This window comes from Meles meles, chromosome 16, assembly GCF_922984935.1.
Source record: "Meles meles chromosome 16, mMelMel3.1 paternal haplotype, whole genome shotgun sequence".
Lineage (NCBI taxonomy): Eukaryota > Metazoa > Chordata > Mammalia > Carnivora > Mustelidae > Meles > Meles meles.
The window spans coordinates 13,404,633-13,413,020 of NC_060081.1; the positions used below are offsets into that span (position 1 = coordinate 13,404,633).

At 42.1% G+C, this 8,388-nt stretch overlaps 1 pseudogene; it reads right to left on the reverse strand.

The window, feature by feature from the left end:
- Window positions 1–6,909: 6,909 nt before the first annotated feature.
- On the reverse strand, window positions 6,910–8,130 carry LOC123927125 (annotated as a pseudogene).
- Window positions 8,131–8,388: the final 258 nt, after the last annotated feature.

Sequence of the window (8,388 nt, forward strand, 5' to 3'; positions counted from 1 at the left end):
GATGCTCCGCTCCACAGTTAGTATGCACCTGTTAAAGAAATCCTCTTTCCATGAAGGCAGGGGATTTTCTCCGTGAGATTATGCTAGTACAGCGTTAATGTGTTTATTATCTGATTCTTACCGCTAGACTTACAGGCTACACGGGAGCAGTTTCTGGAAGTGTGCCTAGCATATATAGCCACTGAAAGAGTGTATGTGGAATAAATGAACAGATACTGACTGGCCACACTGGTAGGCGCGGGGAGTTTTACAGCTTGACCTGGCCTATCTGCATCTGTGCCCTCGGTATACGATGATCACCAGCAGCTTTGCAAAGGCTCCCTTGACTTTCAAGAAAGCAAACCCCTCACATTCTTTTCTTCTCCATCCCTAAGGGCTTGCTCAGATGTCTCCAAATCCACCATTTGTGTTGTGCCAGGCCACGACTGTTTATCTCTGGGATGAATACTTAATGCCAACGGCAAGCCATCCTGAGAGAGGCCGGCATCCGTACGCACTGAGGAGGCCCGCGGGCAATGTGTGAAGCACTGATGTCAAAGGCCATTAGCACAAATGAAAATTAACATCTTTCATCAAGGTCTAATAGTTTTGGTGCCACAGACAGGCCAACCACTGTGCCACCTGTTTATAGAAACACAGTGCTAATCAGTCAGTAAAATCCTGTAATATCCGTGCTTCTGCGTATTTGCTTTTCAGCCTTTTGAGAGCATTAGATTAGTCTCAATTAGTAAAGCTAATGCGTGCAGAAATATTGAACATTTTAATTTAATGGAAAACACCCTGCTGGGTGAGAAGTATAATTTCTATCTGGAGCTGTAGTCTCTAGGTCTTCAAAGGTTAATCACAGGTTTATTGCAATCCAAGACACTGATGTTGACTTTTTTTTTTTTGCATTTCTTACAAATCATTAAAAATCTTGATATTTATTTCTCCAGCGGTGAAACGTTATCAAGAAGGTAATGATCCAATGTGTGCCTTTGAATTTTATCTTATCTCCTGTTGAAGCAACAAAAGGGAAGTTGCTGCATCTTGAGTGTTCTCTATCACGTCAATAGTTTCCATACAAATAAAATAGTACAATATAACCAAGCAACAATAATGAAACAGTCGCTCCTTTTCCTCGTGATAGCCTGTACATTCTTGGCTCTTTCATTGCTACTGTTAGCTCTGTTTTATTACTGTGCCTGAGGCCTGATTTCCAATGGGAGACCTTGTATAATGGAATGCCTGCAGAATTCTAGCTCCCTGTGATTTACATGCTGGCTTTACTCTTGACAATAGAGAGAACTAGACACACGTAATGAGAAAATACATTTTATTTACCGGCTGGTGTTTATATGCGGAGTATTGGAGGGGTTTAGATTTTTAGCCATAATTAACCTTTCCGGAGTTGGTGATGGACAATTTCTAACCTTTTATGACAACAAGAGGTAGGCAGGTGGGATGTGGCAGGTAGAAATGCACAAAAAGCATACAACTGTCAAGAGATAGTACCTCAGTAATCAAATACAAGAGAAATTAAATGTTGTAAAATGAAAGTAATCATTTATTCTCACCCATATGGTTGTGAAGTTCACAATAACACTTTGTTGTGTCTATGAAAAAAAGATATCAAATAAAAATAAGGAAAAGCTCTGATGCTGGGGCTCGGGGACTGAAGGATAGAGAAGAAAGGAACTGGACTGTGCCCTGTGGGAATTCCTCATCTAAAAATAAGGAAATCTGAATGTCTTGACGCTCATCTCTGGTGGCGGTTGGACAATGGGGAGCAGCAGCAGCAGCAAACAACGGGCAGGGAGAAGGGTGACCAGCAAGCCCACAGCACAGATAACGCTGAAGTTCCTTCCGACACCATTCCTCAGAGGAACCACCCCGCCCTATGGTGGCCACTGGGCTTATAGACCCCACCCTTTTGTGGATGGACACACACTTCAGTTATGGAATTCACTTCCCTATCATAGGTCTCCTGTTAGAAACACTATTCTCACATTTAAAGGAATCCTTATTCATTGTCACGCTACATTACTTCTGACTAAGGGATGCACTTTATGACAAAGAAAGTGTAACATGGGCTCCCAACCATGGCATTCACTGGTTTTTACCAAGATCCCTTGCTGTGGTTCAAATGTCAGAGTTCCCTGTCTCCCAAATTCAAATGTTGAAATTATAATCCCCAAGTAACAGCACTGGAAAGTGGGATCTTTGGGAGGTAATTCAGTCATGAGGGTGGAGCCATCATGATGGGATTATTGCCTTAGAAGGAAGACACAGAAGAGAGCTTGTTTTCTGTCTCTGCTCTCTGCGCTGTGAGGACAGTGAGAAGAAGACCATGGACAAGCCAGGAAGAGAGCTCTCCCCAGGAATTGAATTGGCCAACACCTAGACAGATCTATGAGAAATAAATTTTTGTTCTTTAAGTCACTGAGGATATGGCATTTGTACAGCAACCTTAGTTGACTCTCAGGCTCCAAGAAATCTTTGGCTATTCAGGCTCTTTGGTGGCTCCATATAAATTTTAAGAGTGTTTTTTCTACATGTATAAAAAATGCCATTGGTATCTTGACAGGGATTACCCTCAATCTGTAGTTGACTTTCGGCAATATTGACATTTTAACAATATTAATTCTTCCAATTCATGATCTCAGTAGACTTTCCATTTATTTGTGTTCCTTGATTTTCATCAAGCTCTTATAGTTTTTAGCATGGAGATCTTTTACATTCTTGATTAAATTTATTCCAAGCATTTTATTGTTTTTGATGCTGTTGTAAAGACCAATTTATTTATTGTTTTTTCAAAAATTTAATTGTTAATGTATAGAAATGCTATTGATTTTTGTATATTAATTTTGTAACCTGTCACTTTACTGAATTCACTGATTAGATATAACAGTTTTTGGGTTGAGTCTTTAGGATTTTCCCCATATAAAATTATGTCGTAGAGATAACTTCACTCCTTCCTTTCCTGTTCTGATGCCTTTAATTAATTTTTTTCTCATCTGATTGAATATGGTGTTACACATACATTTTCTGCAATGGTTTAAAATTCCCCAAAGTATATTTTTCTGTGAAGAAGGATGTAAAAATTTTAAAAACAATCATTTTAATGAATCCACAGGAAGAAAACTTAATAGTGCTAGACATAATCTACAACATTGAGAAACTCAGTGTACAATTTTTCTGGAAATGTATCTAGTACTGATATTTTCGTGAGAAACTTACAGACCAGTATAGGATACAGACAGGTAAGCAGATAAACTGTGTTCATACACAAACAAAATTATATTAAAAATAAATCATAAATATTAATGAGAAATTAATTATGCCTGGGAGATTGAGGTAATGTTTTAGCGAAGTTTAAGGTAAGAGTACATTCTCTAACAAAGAGCAGAGAAGGACAAGACACCCCTGGACAAGGGAATAACATATGAAAGACACAGAGACACAGAAGAGCGGGCTGTTTGGGGAATTACCAATTCTTTAGGTTTTCTGCTTAGTAAAGTTTGAGGAAGAAAATGACGAGGAGGGCATGAAGTGGCAGAATTTCTGGAATAAGCAGAAAACTTGGGTATTTATTCTCAAGATTTGGGGCTTTTGGACAGATTGATCAGATTAGTGACATAATCAGATATGAATTTTTGAAAGCTGTCTCTTGAGGGGCCAACATATGGGTCTGAGAAAGTTGAAACTGGAGAAAATGACCCAGGTGTGTGATGGTTAAGAAGTAGAATTAAATCAGTGGCAGGGGGACTGGAGAAGCAAGGACAGCTGAGGAACTTAGGACAGAAAGACAGGAAGGGCTTGGTGGCTGCGGGTGTGGGATGATGACCCCAAGGCTCTCACTTGGGCGCTTGCATGGCTGTTGGTGCCACAAAATAGGAAAGGATATCCAAGAAGAGTATGTTTGAGGAGAAGTTACACAATGCCTTCTGCTTTGAATAGGAAGTATTTGAGATGTTTGTGGGAATTATCAGTGGAAATGGAACTACTGAGGAGACATCTGGATTAAAAATAAGGATTTGAGGAATATTGTAGTGTAGCTGGTTATTAAAACCAAAAAAGTGAATACAGTGACCTAGTGAGGCTATGTAGAAGGGAAAAGGCCAATGACAGAATCCTGTGTTTAAGAGTGGGAGACAAAGGGGGCGCCTGGGTGGCTCAGTATGTTAAAGCCTCTGCCTTCGGCTCAGGTAATGATCTCAGGGTCCTGGGATTGAGCCCCACATTGGGCTCTCTGCTCAGCAGGGAGCCTGCTTCTTCCCTCTCTCTCTGCCTGCCTCTCTGCCTACTTGTGATATCTCTCTCTATCAAATAAATAAAATATTAAAAAAAAGAGTGAGAGACAAAGGGACTCAAGCAAATATAGGATGGACACAAAACTAGAAAGAGAGCCAGAAAACAGTGCTGTCATGGAGTGCAAAGGAGGAGGCCACTCTGAGAACTGGGTTGGGGTGCCACCAAAAGAAATCCCTGAAAAAGACCAAAGAAGGCAAAGATTGGAAGCATGATGAGATCTGGTTGAAAGGAGCTATGGGTGGCCTTCCTAAGAGGTGTTTTCAGGGCATGACATTGCATGAGAGTTTCAGGCATGAAGAATTAATGAAGCAGAGCCAGGATAAGCTAGTACTTTGGGAGGCTTTGACGAGGAGGCCAGGAGAGAACTGGCCACTATTTCCACGAACGCCACGAGACACAGTGCCAGTTACCTCCACAGAGACCATGGCACTAACCTCCCGCTTCTGCTCTCCCTGTCCCCTCCTGCCACCCTGTATGACAGCATCACACTATTATTTGTAAAACAAGCAGGTCATTTTCCTGCTCCAAACCTTCACGAAGTACATTAATTACTTGGAGGAGTTGGGCCAAAGTCTTCAGCTTCTCACTGAGCTTAGCTGCACTCCACTTCTCTAGATTTTGGGTAACTTCTCCCTTCTGTAAGCACGTGAGGTCACCAAGGAGGTCTCCTTTCCATTCTTTGATCAGTTGGCACCCTCTTCCCTCTGCACCCACATCGTATCATTCCTTCCACTGGGCATTTCAAAGAACTTCCCGACAACCTGTCCCACATTACCTTTTCTTTCTTCTCTCCAGAGCTGAGAATGGCCCCATTGAAAGCTGTTACTTAATCCTGTCCTTAAGGGGAATTCTGAGAGCATTGATTTAGAAGTGAAATGAGTGTACAACAAATCCACTTGATTTTACAGTTGGTTCTGCTCTAATAAAATGTATGCACTTCAAAAAACAACATTGATATGCGTAACTGCATAACAAATTCCACAGGATTTACGGGAATAATGGGATTAGAGATACAACACTCAAAACCATCATCTCAAAAGGGTGGGGGGAAAAAGTAGGACTCTAATAAAAATAGTAGAGCCATTTTGTACATGTTCAGTGGTCAAGAAAAACATATAAACCACAATAAATATGGCATTATGCCTTAAAGAAGTCCCAGGCCAAGGTAGATGGGGGTGTAGTTTTGTGAGTAGGAACAAGAGAGTGATGGGGTAGAATAAGGGTTATAGGAGATGAGATGGGAAATTATAACTCAATGTGGACACATGGTGAACAGAGGGCATCTGAGGTGTGCATATGTATGCATTGTGTGTCTTCCATTGTGGCTCCTTTCAGCTGGGAGCAGTTTTTGTAAAAGCAAAAACAAAACTTATCTTGTGCTGGATTCCCTGATGTATCAGTCCCATTGGAATAAACTTGTGTTTTCAAAACCTGAGTTACAACAGAACTGACTGTAATTTTTCCCAGACCCCTGCCACCGTCTTGGTTACTAAGGTTCGGCCCTATTCCTTGACACGTCCTCCAACAGTCACATTTTGGATATACCATGTGACTGTCTCGATCATCTACCCACTATCTGAACCTGCTGTGTGTTTCCGAGCTTCTGTTCTGTGCCTGGGGCCCTAACACTTCCTTCTGGGGTCTGTGATTATCGTTGCCCACCTGCCTGTCTGCCTCCACCTTTCCAGCTTGCTCGTTCTTGCTGGATCTTCTTGTAGAGAGGACCATCTGTCTGGATAGAATGTGGCTCTCAATGTTTTTTCATTTTAGAATCTGATGAGGTGCTTTGAAAAATCCCAGGGCTCACTTGGTATCCCAGACCAATTAATCAGAATCTCTGGTGAAGAGGTTCAAGATCAGGATTTTTTTTTAAAGATATAAAATTTATTAACGTCTAAAAGCAAAGGAATAGCAAAGAGCTACTGAATGTGGGATAATTCCTTATTTATAAGTTTTAGTGCAGGAAGCATTTTTTAAAATTTTATTTATTTATTTGTCAGAGAGAGAGAGAATGCACAGCAGAGGGACTGTGAGGCAGAGGGAGAAGCAGGCTCCCTGCTGGGCAGGGAGCCCGATGCAGGGACTTGATCCCAGGACTCTGGGATCATGACCCTCTGAGCTGAAAGCAGACACTCAACTGACTGAGTCACCCAGGTATCCTAGAAGGTATGTTTTAATCACCATTTCCAATAATCAGAGGAGTACAGTTCTTTTTTTTCCTAGAAACAGCAGTATTTCACTGTCTGGGTAGAAGTCCACTGGAAACATTGAGTGACTGCCCCACTTAGAAACAGATAAACAAATACCTTAAACAAAGATAAAAAAAAGAGTAACTGCTACTTGAACATGAATTGTCCCAAAATTATTCTTGTGCCTTATTCAGACAATTGCTTAGAAAATGTAGCCCCCTCCACAAGCAATGCATGAATAGGTTTTCATTCAAGGACATGCTCTCAAGTGAGTTTTATTTTTTTATTTTTCAAGATTTATTTATTTATTTTGGAGAAAGGGAAAGCACGCAAGGCCAGAAAGGAGGGGCAGAGGCAGAAGGAGAGAAGCTCAAGCAGACACGGAGCACGGATCCTGGAGGTAGGGTTCAAACCCAGGACACTGAGATCATGACCTGATCATGATGACGACTGTGCTTGATCTGCTGGACACCACGAAGTGCTCTGGATTTTTAGGAAGCAGGATCACACTGTTGACAGTGGTATTTGACAGTATTTGACAATCCCTTGCAGTCCTGCCCAGGGATTTAAAGACATTTGAACATCCTACAGTTTTCATAGTCCCGATCCTCACAGTGCTATCTGTGGATGCCCCCCAAATATAATGTCTACCTCGTCTAAATGTTGCTTCATTGATGAAGAAGGAATGGTCATGAAATTCCTTCAGGGTTTCCCCAAATTTTGAACCATGAATTTTAATTGTCTGATCAAAAGAAGCACTAAGGATCTGACAGCTCTCCTTAGCACAGCTTAGACAGGGGACACCTTATCTGTGGGCCCTTACAAACCTCCTTAAACACTGTTCACGCTAAATCTTCCTTACTGTGAGCTCTCCCTCTTGGGCCCAACTGGTAACGCTTCGGCATTGCTGCTGAAGCACATGCAGAGGACAGCATCACCATCATCATGAAGTCATCCTCGGCCTGCTACTTGAGATCTTTCCTGATTTTTCCAGTAGTAAATTGCCAGACTTCAGTGAATCCAACAACAGACCCAGTGACCAATACCATTCGGGGAAAACTGAGCACGCGCCACATGTGATCTTCTTCCACATCTTTGACAGCTGCTTTTCCTCAGGACAAATTCATGTTCACACCAGGAGCAAGTAGTCCCCGGTGCAGCTGCCGCTTCAGTGCCTGTCCCAGTAATGCCGCGAGATGGGATGGACACCCCACACTGACTTCCCCAGCTAAAGCCGGGGCAATGGCTGCTCTTGTGTATTTCTATCTGGGTATTTCTCATGAGAATCAAAGTAAGACCTGGCCAAGAGGTTCTCCAAATGACATACTTCTCTGGCTGTGTTTGTTTTAACATGATCCTGTCTCAGGAGTGACCAGGCAGCTCCCAGTTCATGCAGCTGTATCCATTCCAGGACAACCCATTCACAGAAGTCAAGGAGGATTTTGTCTGGCAATTTCAGAGACTGGGTAGCCTGAAAACACTATCCCAATGTCTACTGTTAATGCCAGCCATTCTCAGTGCTGTCCACAGTATTCAGAAACACAGTGGTCTCTTCCTGTAAGGTAGCTAATGCCTGAAGTCAACTGTTCTCCTTCAGATACTGCATGAGAAGTTGGATCACATGCGAGGACTTGGGTTCCATCGACATAGTGTTACCTTCATGGGCACAGAACTCACTCCACTCTTCAAGACCAGGACTTTTGAACATTGTAATGTGCAGTCCAATTCGAAAACTACTGGAATAGAGTGATGTTGCTTAGACTTTTATGTGCATAAGGGTCACCTTGTATTTTATTAGGTTTGGGATGGGGTCTGACATTCTCCACTCTGACAGTTTCCCAGGTTTTCTACTGGTCCACGGGCCACACTTTGAAAAACAGGGTCTACTAGGCAGTCATGCAATGTC